This window comes from Tamandua tetradactyla, chromosome 5 (assembly GCF_023851605.1).
Source record: "Tamandua tetradactyla isolate mTamTet1 chromosome 5, mTamTet1.pri, whole genome shotgun sequence".
NCBI lineage: Eukaryota > Metazoa > Chordata > Mammalia > Pilosa > Myrmecophagidae > Tamandua > Tamandua tetradactyla.
In genome coordinates, this window is record NC_135331.1 from 11,535,957 (window position 1) to 11,549,841 (window position 13,885).

Sequence of the window (13,885 nt, forward strand, 5' to 3'; positions counted from 1 at the left end):
TGGAATATTATGCAGCTGTAAGACAGAATAAAGTTATGAAGTATGTAACAACATGAATGGACCTTAAGGACATTATGCTGAGTGTGATTAGCCAGAAACAAAAGGACAAATACTCTATGGTCTCACTGATATGAACTGACATTAGTGACTAAACCTGGAATATTTCCTTGGTAACAGAGACCATCAGGAGATAGAAATAGGGTGAGATATTGGGTAATTGGAGCTGAAGGGATACAGATTGTGCAACAGGACTGAATATAAAAACTCAGAAATGGACAGCAAAATATTACCTAACTGTAATACAATTATGTTAAAACACTGTATGAAGCTGCATATGAGAATGACAGAGGGAGGAGGGCTGGGGCATAAATGAAATCACAAAGAAAGATAGATGATAAAGATTGAGATGGTGTAATCTAGGAATGCCTAGAGTGTATAATGATAGTGACTAAATGTACAAATTTAAAAAATGTTTTTGCATGAGGAAGAACAAAAGAATGTCATTACTGCAGTGTGCTGAAAATAGATGGTAATTAATATTTTAAAATTTCAACTAATGTGTGAGACTAAAGCAAAAAATGTTTATTTGGTACAAATTTATACTTTGACTAGTGCATCTCCTAATATAACTTATGTAGATAGTTGATTGAACACCTTAAGTACATGGAACATTGTATAGGACATGAGATTGTGTTGGTTTGTCCAGAGTGATGCCCAGATGAATCCCAGAGTGATTTGATCAGTGAGTGGAAAGGTATTTGCAAAGTCTCCTTCGGGGAATGGTGAGAACAGGGGAAAACTCAACCCCCCAAGTTGAATTCTTGATATTCTCACAAGCAGTGTGGATAACCAAAGCTATAGGCTGAACCCCCAGTCTTGGGGTTTGTTCATATGAAACTTAACCCCACAGGGGATAGGTCAAGCCTACTTAAAATTAATCCTAAGAGTCACCCCCAAGAGAACCTCTTTTGTTGCTCAGATGTGGCCTCTCTCTCCAGCCAACACAGCAAGCAGACTTACCACCCTCCCCCTGTCTACGTGGGACATGACTCGCAGGGGTGTGGATCTTCCTGGCAGCGTGGGACAGAAATCCCAGAATGAGCTGACATGCAGCATCAAGGGATTGAGAAAACCTTCTCGACCAAAAGGGGGAAGGGTGAAATGAGACAAAGTGTCGATGGCTGAGAGATTCCAAACAGAGTCGAGAGGTTATCCTGGAGGTTATTCTTATGCATTAAGTAGATATCACATTGTTATCCAAGATGTAATGGAGAGGCTGGAGGGAACTGCCTGAAAATGTAGAGCTGTGTTCCAGTAGCTATGCTTCTTGATGATGATTGTATAATGATATAGCTTTCACAATGTGACTGTGTGATTGTGAAAACCTTGTGTTTGATGCTCCTTTTATCTACCTTGTCAACAGATGAGAGGAATATATGGAATAAAAATAAATAATAGGGGGAACAAATGTTAAAATAGATTTAGTTTGAAATGCTAGTGATCAATGAAAGAGATCAGTAAGCGGTATGGCATGTAAAATTTTTTTTTCTGTTTGTTATATTTTTCTGTTGTCTTTTTATTTCTTTTTCTGAATTGATGCTAATGTTCTGGGAAATGATCATGATGATGAATATGAAACTATGTGATGATATTGTGAATTGCTGAGTGTATGTGTTGAGAATGTTTGTGTTTCTTGTAATTTTTTTAATTAATAAAAAATTAAAAAAGAACACACACACAAAAACAACAAAAAAAACATAATGTGAATAACTACTTTACAGTGTTGTTATGAAAATTGAGTTGTTGCATATAAGGTGCTGAGAACTGTGCCTGGCTCAATACCTGTTACTATTATTATTCTTGTTTGTTGTTGTTATTATAATAATAATTATTATTATTATGGAGAGAGAACTTGGTTTATCAGGCAGAGGTAGAAAGTTAGAGGGGTGCATGTGGTCAGTGCTTAAGGAGAAAGACATTCAAGAGAGAAATTCCCTGTGGTGAGAAAGATCTAAAGAGCTTTATTGGTCTAATGCATTAGCAATTATGTGGGGAGCTCCATGTAAAATCTGAAAAGGAGCAATTTAAATAATTAGGGCTCTATTTTCTCTCACATAAAGAAACACTAAAGAAGGTATGACTCAGGGCTCTTGGCACTACAAGGTTACCAGGGATCTACCATTCTTCTGTCTTTAGGCTCAGCTATCCTTTGTTGCCTCGTGGTTACAAGATGAGTGCTGGAGCTCCAGCCATCACATCCTCATTTCAGGCAGGAAGAGAGACAAGGGCAGAAGAAGGAAAGAAATCATGACAGCTGAGTCACACCTTTCTTTAGGAGTTTTCTTGGAAGCCCCATGTCTCTGGGGAAGCAGGATGAAAAAAGGAAAGAAGCCAAGCAAGATGCAATTTCAGGTCAGCCTCAGGCTGATCCTGTGGAGAGCTCTGGCACATAAATAACATCTCAAAGTTTGTCCCACCTGAAGGCGAAGGGACTACGGCTCTTGCGTCCCGCACCTGTCAGACACGGGTTGGGGGCTGCCCAGGAGTGGTTGGGGAGAACTCAAACTCCCAGGCATTTCTGGCTTTCCAGATAGGAGAGAGGTGGCTCCAGTGCCCAATTCCATGTTATCACCAAAGCTGGCAGATCCCAGAGGATATCTGCACAGAGTTCGTAGAGATCTGTGAGCATCTGGGCAGGGAGGGCATCAGCCCCGCCCACTTTCCTCTACAGCGACGTCTCCCAAGCCGGAGCTTGGTCACGTGAGCATCATTTCTGCAAGGCAGGATGGGAAATGTAGTTCTTAGAGTTGGACAGTGGTTTCAAAGTTGCCCTCTGCAGTATTCTGTTAGGAAGGCGGGAGAGGGTGGATACTGGGGAGGAAAACAGCAGTGTCTGCCACACCAAAGCCTCAGTTTCCCCTGGAAGGGGAAGCCAGACACAGAGCAGCTGAGCATCCTAGCCAGGGCGTGCAGGGCCCGAGGCTGCGGCAGAGTCTGCAGACCCCAGGCCCCGGGCTGAAGAGGTTGGCGCCCCCCTCCTCAGTTTCCCCTCCCAGCTCCCCATGGGGAGGGTGGGGCCACGGCGGGCAGTGGGAGCCAGCGCTCCCACCGGGCTGCGGGGACAGGAGGACAGCCCAGTTACTTGGGGTTTTTTTTTTTTTTTTTTTTTTTTTTTTCAGAAGAATGGAACCATTTGGCCCTGCTCCTGGTGCCAGATCGAAATGACTGCTGGCTCCATTCCCGGGCCACCGGCAGCCTCCCGAGGGCAGAGTCTCCGCGGCACTGAGTCCAAGGCCACCCGTGTGTCACGAGGCCAGGCGGGGAGAGCCCCGGAAGGAAACCGAGGCCCACTCAGGTGGGCCGAGAGACTCTACGCCGGGGGACTTCTCCCAGAGGCATGGGCACGGCCAAGGTAACAAAGGAGGAAAGTTGAGGCACCAGCAAAGAGGGAGGTAGGAAGAGGGAGGAGGAGGAGGCAGCACCATGGAAGCCCAGTGGGGGCTGGAGCTGGGAAGAGGGGCTGCCTACACAGAAGTGGAGGTTGCCCACGTATGTTGCCATGCCAGAGACACAAGGCCAATGCAGGGAGGCAGTTTGAAAGACATGCGTCCGGCTCCCCTGCCTTCTGATCTCCTGCTGCCCCCTCTTGTGAGTCAGACCCAACCGGAAGCTAGAAGCAAGGGTGTCCATGGGTGATGTGAGCCAGATTATCCAAAGCTGGGGGCACAGGGCGGCAGAGAAGAGTGAAGGGTGGATTGGAGTTCAGGGTGGGTGGGGGGTGCGGACCAAACATCAGATGTGTACTATGCACATATATGCCATAGATGTAGGCATTTCAGAATTATTTTTCCATATTCCAGAATGTTCCATGCATAGATCTGCCACTGTTTACTTTAAAATCCCCCTCTCATTCATCCCTTCAGAAAACATTTTTATTGAAGCATAATATACCTATAGAAGAATACGTATCAGACATGTATGGCTTGATGCATTTTTACAAATGAACTTCTCCGTGAGATCAGATCAAGAAAGAACATTCTCGGCACCGTGGAAGCCCTCTGCGGTGGTCTGAAGCTGTATGTTCCCCAGCAAAGTATGTTCTTAAAGTTAATCCATTTGTCTGGGTGTGAACCCATTGTAAGTAGGCTGTTTTGATGAGGCTACTTCAGTTAAGATGTGACCCACCTCATTCAGATTGGGCATCCTTTATAAAAGAATTCAGACACAAGAGAGAGAAAGCCATGGAAGCAAGACGTTGAAAGCAACTAAACTCGGAAGAGAAGGCAGAGACCTGCGGATGCCGCCACATGCCTTTTGCCATGTGACAGAAGAGTCAGGTTCACCGGCAGCTGGTTTTCAGGAAGAAAGCATCGCCTTCATGATGCCTTGATCTGGACATTTTCACAGCTTCAAAACTCTAAGCTTGAAAGCTAATAAATTCCCATTGTTAAAAGCCAATCCATTTTATGGTATCTGCTTTGAGCACCTTCGCAAACGAAAATATCCCCCCAGTTTCCCTTGTCAGTTATTCTTCATTCAACCCCTCTCCTCTAGCTGACCTGTGTTCTGACTATTTCTCATAGCATAGGTTAGTTTCACCCAGCGGTGTCCTTTAAATAAGTGGTATGGCCCAGTGTGAGCTCTTTTGTGCCTGGCTTCTTTCACTCCACTTTGTATCCTGTTGATTTTTATTTATTTTCACTTTAGGGATAATATTACAACTGGCATCTCTTGCATATGTTTTCTTGTTTGTTTTTTTTTTGTATGCTGTATGGAGGGTCACATTTCATTTTTTTACCATGTGAGTATCCTGTTATTGCAGCACCATTTCTTCAATTTTTTGTTTGCTTGTTTGTTTTCTTGGGGAAGTGCATGGGCCGGGAATTGAACCCGGGTCTCCTGCTTGGCAGGGAAGGATTCTACCACTGAACCACCCTCACACCCCCTGTGCATGTAGTTTTTCTTTTGTTTTCTGTGTCTCTGACATTTTCTTAGGATGACTCCTGGGTTTCCTGGGTCTAAGAATTTAAACATTGTTTATGGCTCTTGTGGCATAAGGACAAATTACTTTCTAAAGAATGTATGGAGACTTACATATCACCCCTTAGCTCAGGTTCCTTGGAAGTCTGTCACGGAGCCTATAATCAGTGATTTTAGCTTTCTTTGGAAGGGAGGCCGAGGGGGGCAATTCTGGACCCCAAGGGGAAGGATCCTGAAATGCCAAAAGCCAACAATGCCCAAGAATCTCTGTCTCTGATGATTCTTGGTTGCAAATGGCAGAATCCTCTCTGGCTGATTTAAGCAGAAGAGGAATTTATTGAAGCCCCAGCAGGCCTGGATTCTCTGCTGGGCTCAGAGGCTCTGTAGCAGGAAGAGAACTCAATTCCCTCCATCCCTGGCCCAGGCCCCCACCACAGACCCCCGGTATCAGATGGCCACCAGCATGTGTCCCCACACCCCCTGGCGGGCTGCCCCTCGAGTCTCATGGGGCACGACTGGGCCCCACATCCATCCCAAGATCACAGGCTGGCACACTTTCCATGAGCTCCAGGGCTCTCCACTCAATTCTGGAATAAAAATCAGAATTTTATTATCAAGGGAGATACAGGGGAAGGGCTTGGTGAGAAAAGGCTGCCCCAGTCCTGACTTCACACCATCACTTGGCTCTAGCACGCAACTCCTATTCATCAGTCCTTTGTTTCCCAGGGAATTTTGTGTTCAAATTCTATTTCCTGGGAAAGAAGCTCTGATTGGTCTAACTCAGATGAGGAGTTCACTTCTCGTCCAATCAGCTTTAGGCAACAGACGCTTGGGTGATATCGTGTGTCATAAACCTGGAGATCAGACCCATTACTGTAGCTAAAGAAGATGGAGCTGGGGCTGGAGTGGATTTCCTCCACTGCTGAATTACCCAAAAGACAAACTAATCCAGTACCAAGGGCTCCGGTGAAGTAGGAACACCCAAACTATTTTTTGTTGTTGTTTTTAAAATGATTTGCTATTTCATTAAAAAGAAGATGAAAAAAATATCATGCCCAAAGTCAGAATGTCTTAAGCTTATCTTATGGATTAGTCTTGTCTTTATTTTGAATGCCGTGTAGTGAGGTGGGATAATTCACAGTCTCTTCAGGCTTTAAAGTTCTCAGTTTGGCCCTGGAGGTCTCAAGAAGTTGAGGCTCAGAGATGTTACCTGACTTCTAAGGACACACAGCAAATCAATGACAGAGCAGGGACTAGAACCTGGGTATCTTAACACTTAGTCATGTGTTCTCGCCACTACACCATTGTATTCTTCAGGCCTGTGCCCCCTTTTCTCATCATTATTTTCACAATTCTTGCTGAGGGACCACTGCATTACCTGACCATGATCCCTACTTCCATGTAATTGGGTCAAGAGAAGATATCAAATCCAGGCTGGGCCAATTGTATTCTATTTCCTGGGAAGTTGAGATTGGGACATAGATTTTTTTTAAACTGGACTCCAAAATGAGGATTTGCGGGAAGTAAGCTGGGGAAAAGGAGAGAAAGCAGAGAAAGTAATCTGTAAAAGAGATGCTGGGTTAAGAGACCAGGTCATTCAAAAAGAGAGAGAGTGAGAGAGAGAAGCCACTTTGGTTTCTGACAGCTTTTCAGGCCTTGATTCTTGTTATGGAGATATAATTTAGTGTGCTTTTGGCTGCAATTAACAGAACCCCCAATCCAGACTGGCTTAAACAGTAAGGAAATTTTTTAAGTCATATAACGAGCAGTGCAGAGCTAATGTGGGTTTTAGGCATGGAATGCTCCATTGCTTTGCAGTTCTCTCTGGGACCTTCCCTCCGTCATGTGTCGACTTTGACTTTCACTGACTTTCCTTGTGGTTACAAGAGGGCTGCCAGCAACAAAGGGGTGATGCCTTTCTTTGTTCACATCCAAAGAACCTTAGAAAGCATTTCTCCCGAACCCTGGGTTTGAGTCTTTCCTTTCTGTCTGATTAGACTATTATCGATTATGTGCCTACACCTGAACCACTTAATCTCCAGGAGAATGCCATATGCTACTTGGCTTACACTTACATTCCTGGTCCCATCATTGATAAGAAATCTGGGAAGGCTGTGATCGAATAACACTAATCCAGTTCTGTGGGGAGATCTGTGAAAATCAACTTCTCCTGGTCACATAGACTAAGTGGTGAAGGGATAAATTGGAATCTGCTAGGAAGGAGGAAGAGGGAACAGATGCTGGGGAGGAAAACAAAACTGTTTCAAGTTAGCCCGAGTTGGTTTCTTATCTTGCAGACAAAGAAGCCCTTGGACAATCAGGCTCCGAGGCTGTGTCCAAATGCCTTTGCCCAGATCCTCTGCTACTTGACCCTCATTTCTCCTCTGTTCTGTAGACTCAGCCATCACCAAAATTTCTCAAAGCTGGCTCACTGCTTTGGCAAGCTGACAAAAGCAGGACTCACCCTGCTCTCTTCAGCAGGACTGATTCTAACGTGTTCTTATTAAAAAACCTTGCACTTCTCTGCATGGGGGCTGCTGATGCCTGTGCCTCTAAAGTCAGAGGGAGTAAATTCTTCTGAGGAAAGCCTATTTTTAACAAATCCTGAACTTAATTGTACTTAATCATTTCTCAGTCCTTGACACTTGAAATGTGTGAGTCACTGTGCTATGTATGGAGCTCACTGCCGAAGCAGCCCATGAAATATCAGAGGGATGGTAGAAATCAGCTCTCAGAAATGCAGCTGAGGTTTGGGGCTGTGGTTTCACTCGGGGTTGTGGTAAAGCTTGGGCCTCTAGAGATGGCCAGTCCTGGATTCAAGTCCTGCCTCCCCCACTTTCTAGCTGAGCCATAATGCAAAAGTCACTCTGTTTCTCCAAGCCACAGTTGACCACATCTCTAAAATGGCAGCTATAATAGTTTGTTCAAAAACACTGTGTTGGAAAAGCCAATCATTAAATTTATCTGGAAGGGAAAGGGGCTCCAAATAGCTAAAACATCTTGAAAAAGACAAATTATATTAGAGGACTCACACTTCCTGATTTTAAAGCATATCACAAAGTTACAGTGGTCCTAACAGTATGGCACTGACATAAAGATAGATGTATTGACATCAAATCAATCTTTAAATTCAGTCATAGATCCTTACATCTATGGTCAACTCCAAACAACTGGGAAAGAATAGTTTTTGCAACAAATGGGGCAGGAAGAACTGAATATCCATATTCAGAGTAATGAAAGAGGACCTCTATATCACACCTTATACTAAAATTGACTCAACATGGATCAAACAACTAAATATAAGAAACAAGACCATAAAAATCCTAGAAGAAAATATAAAGGAGCATCTTCAAGGTATTGTGGTGGGACATGGTTTCTTAGTCTACACCCAAAGAACAATTAATGAAATAATAAATAGATAAATGAGATTTCCTCAAAATTAAAACTTTTGTGTATCAAAAAAACAAAACAAAACACTGTGTTAATCATTTGGAACAAGCCTTGATGTGAGGCTATTCACAGTCTTTATCCCTCTTGGCGTTAATACTCATATGTCTGATTTTGAGGTGTTCCCCTGCCTCCACTGGGGATGTTACATAACAGACACACTGACTTCCCTCATGGCTACAAAAAGGCTGCCAGCAACAACAGGGTCAACACACTTCCTTGTGAGCCTATTACCTTTCTGAAACCAAGAGTCGTTTTAAGTTCTAAAACACATCCTGTCCCAAGAGTGTCAGGAAAAGGGAGTAGAGACCTTGGTACAGCTCACTGCAGTTGACTCAGGGAGCCAGAAAGTAAGATGGAAATCACATGGATTCAGAATTGCTCGCGACAGGCAGCTCTCGCAATCACCTCCGTCCAGCTCGGAGCTGCTGTTCTTCTACCTGGTGGCAGAGGAAGCAATGAGATTGTATCTGGAAATCATTTGTATAAAAGACGTTTATCTTTTTTAGATTAAATTCATAATTTAATTTTTTAATTAATAAAACCGATCAACATACAACACGAACATTCCTAATGTATGAACATTCCATACTTTGTTTGCAATCAATGGCTCACAATATCATCACCTAAAAGACATTTATCTTTAAACCACCACACTCAGGGCAGTGAAATTCTCACACCAGGAGCCAGAGGTCACCCTCAGCGGGTGGGGGTGGGGGCTGGTGAAGAGAAATGATGGGCAAACACCCCCATACTGGTGAAAATTACTTTTCTCTGTTTTTTTTTTTCTCTGTTTTCTGTTTTTTTGCAGGGCGGGAAGAATTGAGCCTGTAAAGCGGGAATCCGGCTGCGGTGTGAGCCAGCGGGTAACGGGGTGAGTGGGCGAGAGAGGAAAGGAGGGTGCTGGCGGCACCGAGAAGTTTCCCAGCGTCCTGAGGATCGGGTATTCTGCTAAGGGGGTGCTGCGGGTCGTGGTTGTCTCACCCCACCCCCACTCTTTCCGTCCCCTGGGCCCGGCGCCCTTTGAACGCCCTTCCGGGGGGCGGGGGACACCCCACTGTGCGGGTCACAAAGGCGCCCGTCCCGGGGGCTGGAGAACTGCGGCGCGTGGATCTGGGGGCGGTGTAGCGAGCAGACCGCGGTGGCAGCAGCCGCGGGAACCCCCTGGGAGCCGTCCAGCCCGCGGTAAGCTGAGCCCGCTGCTGCTCCCGGGGGCTCCCCCTGCTGCAAAGGAGCAGAGCTGTGCGGGAGCGCCCCCCAACCCCTGCTAACCTTTAGCCCCCCTAACCCCTGAACATGCCATGGACCTCTCCTCAGTTAAGCATAAAGAAATTGCAGTGTGCAAAATTCCAAAAAAGTCCACCAAACCCAAATTTCCCCCCTAACTATCCCGATTTTTAAAATTAATGTATTTATTTTTAATTTGTGCATGTTCCCGCATCCCTGCTTTGCTAGTGCCCCAAGCATGTGCGGCACGAGGTTGCATGCTCCTGGCTCCATTTCCACAGCCCTCCTGCGCAGACCTGGCATTTTACAGTCCACCTAGGAAGCTACCTGCCCGAGGGTCCCTGCAGAGCCCTTCACGGGTCAGGCTTTTCCTTTAAAGGCAGATGGCTAAAATGCAGCAGCACAGGAGGCTCCTGCCTCTCTGCCCCAGCTGACTAAATACGGTAGACGTGGATGCCAGGAGCTTACCGTGCACGCAGCACTGTGGGTGCTGAGATGAATAGACTGAGACCAGGGAGGGGGTGGGGCACTTATCTGGCTTCTCCTCACCTGGGTCCCTGGACTTGTCAGCACTTCCCCCTTGCACATACGGCTCCCTGGAAGTAGGCAGGTTGTGGGATTCCTCCCAGAAATTTGCAAATTCAAATTCCTGCTGGCTCCAGGCAGTTATAGGAAATGTGGGAATTGGATGTGGGGGGTGCGGGTGGGAGGTTGGGGAGGCATTGGGGAGCAGTGGGGCCTGCAGCCTGGAGCCGGGAGAGGGAGTGCACAGACTGAATTCATGTTTTAAGCCCCATGTGCTTTGGAGATCTGAAGGCAGGTTGAATTTGCCTCATGGGCCATGAGTTTGAGATGCCTAGTGACCTAGGGGCCAGGATGCCTGGGGGTTCTCCCAAGGCCCAGTTGTGAGAAGGGGCTGGAAGAGGAAGAGGGGTGGATCTGCCCCAGGGAACAGAGTGGGCCCAGCCCAGAGGGCCCTGACACAAAGGAAAAGGCCTGTGTTGGCATCTGGAAGCTGGAGAGAAGCCAGGGTCTGAGGAGGAGGCTGGTTTTCTGTGTATCTAGAAAGGCCGAAGGAGACTGAACCCCCAGCTCCTGGGGGCAAACACAGCACCCAAGTAACCTGGAGGGCAAGACAAACCAGTACTTGAAAACACCAATTCACAAGCTATATTCATGGAACATCTATTATGTTCTAAGCCCTTAGGACTTTATTTATCCGGGGAGGTGGGGATGGGGTGGGCAGAGAATATCCCAATTCCAAAGATGAAGAAACTGAGGCTCTTGAGAGCTGTGATTACACAGCCAGCGAATGTCAGGACTACCTGACTCATGCTTTTAAAAAGATGCATTATGGATCCACTAAGGACCAAAAGAGCTCTTGAATATAGAAAGCTTTTGCACAGTGTGTCATTACAGCTGCACAGAATTCAGGGGTTGAAAGAGGTCCCTGAGTGAGCATCCTTTGCCCAGATCTTATCAGTCAGGTAAATCCTGCTGCAGCTTCTGCTTCCGCCTTGAGGACTCATCCAGAAACAGTGAAGGCATGTGACCACTGCCTTTACCCTGTTCCCCTGCCTGTGGGCATTTTCCAACAAGAGATATTTCCCTTTAAATGTGGTTTACCAAAACTCAGTTGGCCCCCAACCCCTCTAGGATATATCAGGCCAAAGCCAGAGACTCCTAGGTTGCCAGGCCCTATTGACCTATCGTCCACCAGCTTCAGAATCATTTTCAAAGTAGTAAATCATGTAATTTAGGAATACTTTAGGCTGCAATAGACAGACCATTTGATGAGTGCCTTAAACAATAGTAACACTTATTTAGTTTTACAAGAAACCTGGAATAGGCAGTTCTAGTGATGGGACAGTGGCAAACAGTGTCAATAAGGGCCTAAAATTTCCTTCATCTTTCCTCTTAGCTTTCTTCAGTGTGATGGTGATATTTCTCCTCATGGTCACAGAGTGGTTGCCACAGTACCAATCATCACATCTTCACACAACAATTTCTAAAGGCAGGGAGAGAGGGTATGTTATTTTCCTAGGGTGGCCATAACAAAGTACCACAGCTTCATGGCTTGAAACAAATTTATTGTCTCACAGTTCTTGAAGCTAGAACTCCAAAATCAAGGTGTTGGCAGGCCATACTCTGTCTGAAATCTGAAGGGGGAGAACCCTTTCTTGTCTATTTCTAGCTTCTGGCAGTTTGCCAGGAATCCTTAGTATTCTGTGGTTGCAGCTGCAGCATTTCAATCTGCCTCTATCCTCAAATGGCATTTCCCCCTCCGTGTCTCTTCGCCCCTTCTTACAAGGATATCAGTCATATTGGACTCAGGGCTCACCCTTATTAAGGGCCCTCCGGTATGACCTCATTTTAATTTAACTAATTCCTTCTACAATGACCCTATATCCAAATAAGTTCACCTTGTGAAGAACGGGGGATTAGGACATCCACATTTCTTTTTTGGGGAACACAACTCACAACAGAAGGGAACACGGACAAACTCTCTGTTTTTGTCACAAAGGCAAAAGAATAGAATTCTCCTTATGTCTCATTGGCTGTACCTGGGTTACACGTCCATCCCCTGACCAATCACTGACAAAGGGAAGTGGAGTTAGCGGGAACCAATCATGATTCACCCTTTGGGGCTTGACACATTGAAGAGGGACAAAATCAAGGTCCTGTTAAGAAGGACGAAGTTAGGGTGTTCCTAGAGTCCTGCTAGCTGCTATAACAAATACACCCCTACATTTCATTGGCTCAACACAACGGAAGTAATTCATGTAGCCATCCAATGAGGATGTTCCTGGCTGGCAGGTGACTCCTTCCCCAGTTAATCTGGGGAGTCTGTTGTGGTTCTGCATGTTTTGGGGCTCTGCCTCCCACAGATGTCAGATGAGGGAGAGATGATGGGAACGGCTCGTCAACTTCTTAAAAGTCATGGCCTGGAAGTGACATGCTTTCCATTTGCTCACATCTCATTGGTGAGAACAAGTCACATGGCCTCTAGCAACGACCACATGAGGGGAAAGTGGCTGTTGGAGGGGGGGGGGGGAATTAAATGATCTTTTACAGGCTGTTCTTATTATATCCCTGCTCTCTAGTCTCTTCCAAACTTCATTGTCAGTGATTTCTCACTGTTTGCTGCCACCTACACTAGACAGCACATCACTTCTCAACACTCCTTATGTTCATTTGCCTCTCAATCTTTGCCCAGGCAATTTCTCTCTGCTCAGAATCCCCGCCCCACCCCCCATCTTTCTTTGTCTGCCTGGTGAACTCTTATTCATCCTTCAAAGCCCAAATTAAAAGTCATTTCCCTTGTAAAGCATTTTCTACTATTTTACCATGGGCAAGAGTCATAGGTCCTTGAAGGCTGACTCACCATTGAATTCCCTAACTGTTTAGCACACACTATCTACTAAATAGATCCAAGTGGTTCTAGCCTGAGAACTTATTTGGTTGCAAGCAATAGAGAACTCATCTTGGATTGCCTTACAAGAATATACGATTGATGTATTTGAACATGATGCAAAGGCATCTTCAGGGGTGCCTTGAGCCAGAGGCTCAGATGACGTCCTCGAGCTTCAATCTCTTTCAGTTTTGTCTGCTCTCCTCTATCTTCGGCTTTATTCTCAGATTCCATGTGGAGGCAAGATGGCTGCCAGCCACTCCCAACCTTATTCACCAAGGTTCAAAGGCAGCAGGAAACAAAGTCTCTCTTTCTTCATGAGTGCCCAAGCCTCGGTTCCACTAGTCTGCTTGGACTAGCCAGGGTCATCTACCAGTCTCTGAACTAACTACTCAAGCCAGGAGGCTGGGACTCTGCAGATTGGCCTGGGATCTTTGGCCTACCCTGGGTCACGTGCTCCAGCCCAGAAGCTGGGGGGCAGGGGTGTGGAGTCAGCAAAAAATGACAGGGAATGAGGAAGGGTGGGGCTCCCCAGAGGATACTCAGGGTATCATTACCAGGAGCTGCCGAAATGCTGGGGGCCCCTTAAACCCTTATAAACATTCGGCACACCGTCACTACATAAAAGAACCACTGCTTGCTGTCAGGTAGCTTCTAGAAGTTCTCCCATTTTCCAGATGAGGAAACTGTCACCCAGAGCACTGATGTGACTTTTCCAACGTTAGTAAGTGGCCAAGGAGGGATTATGTCCTCGGATCTGATCATCTGCACAGCAAGCGTTTTTAATCACTGTACCGCAGGACCTCTCAGGGCAGCCAA

At 46.0% G+C, this 13,885-nt stretch overlaps 1 protein-coding gene and 1 long non-coding RNA gene across 2 annotated transcripts in view; both read left to right on the forward strand.

The window, feature by feature from the left end:
• Positions 1-2,820: 2,820 nt before the first annotated feature.
• On the forward strand, positions 2,821-4,451 carry LOC143682244 (uncharacterized). Its single transcript, XR_013175044.1, has 3 exons — positions 2,821-3,023; positions 3,180-3,412; positions 3,924-4,451. It is a non-coding gene; the product is annotated as an uncharacterized LOC143682244 (long non-coding RNA).
• Positions 4,452-12,232: 7,781 nt separating this feature from the next.
• CCDC63 (coiled-coil domain containing 63) overlaps positions 12,233-13,885 on the forward strand; it is a 53,915-nt gene continuing 52,262 nt past the window's right edge. Inside the window, 1 exon segment of the mRNA XM_077159847.1 lies at positions 12,233-12,471. The gene's annotated coding sequence lies outside the window, so the exon portion shown is untranslated.